Below are 983 nucleotides of genomic sequence, written 5' to 3'. Positions count from 1 at the left end.
AAAAAAACACACAAAAAAAACAACAAAAAACAAAAAAACAACAACAAACAAACAAAAAAACCCAAACCCAACAACAAAAAACCCCCCTAAAAAACCCAACCAGTTGTTTAGTGCCTAGATATTATCAGATCAACGTCATTTAGCGCTTAGACAAATCGATGCAAAAAAAAGGTTATTTAGTGCTCGGATATATCGACGGAGTGACGGTCATTTATAGCGTTGCTGAGGGATGGGGAACGTTGGTGGTCATTGCAGGGCTGTCGGTTTGGGAGGAGGAACGACTATACCAGATGTGTGAAATCAAACAAAAGAGGTAGACTATAAAAGCCTTTGCCAGAACCTGGCACTCCTAAACATGTCACGGAGGTAAAAATAAATAAGAACTTTTTCTTTTCAGGTTCAATTTTGAAATACTTTAGCATTTTGATGTTATTTTAATAATAATGTACATTTACAACAGCAAAATGGATATTTTGTGAGAAATTTGGATGTTTGGTGGTCACTTTTGAGACTGTTAATGCATTATTATAAAGTATTATCTACAAAATCAAGGATGGTCCTTTACTTCCAGACTTATTCCAATACTAAGTTGTCGGGTGTAGCAGACAAAGGGTTCAATGATTTTGTACGAGAAAGATCGGCAGAGAGACAGACAGACAGACAGACAGGCAGACAGGGCAGACAGGCACACAGACAGACATACAGACAGACAAACAGACAGACAAACAGACAGGCAGACAGTCAGACAGACATACAGACAGACAGGCAGACACGGCAGACAGGCACACAGACAGATTGTAAAAACAATACAAGATTGGCAGGCAGATGTTCCCCCACAACGCCTGTACATAAACCACTCTGTTTATGCCCTCTGATCTTCACCCGGGGCACCGCTTTATGGGCACTGCTGCGAAACTGCAAACACCGTTAATGAACGCACCCCTCGTTATGAACGCCCATTCACACACGGCTGGCGCCCGTAC

This window comes from Aplysia californica, unplaced genomic scaffold (assembly GCF_000002075.1).
Source record: "Aplysia californica isolate F4 #8 unplaced genomic scaffold, AplCal3.0 scaffold00092, whole genome shotgun sequence".
Taxonomy (NCBI): Eukaryota; Metazoa; Mollusca; class Gastropoda; order Aplysiida; family Aplysiidae; genus Aplysia; species Aplysia californica.
This window is presented reverse-complemented; position numbering follows the sequence as displayed.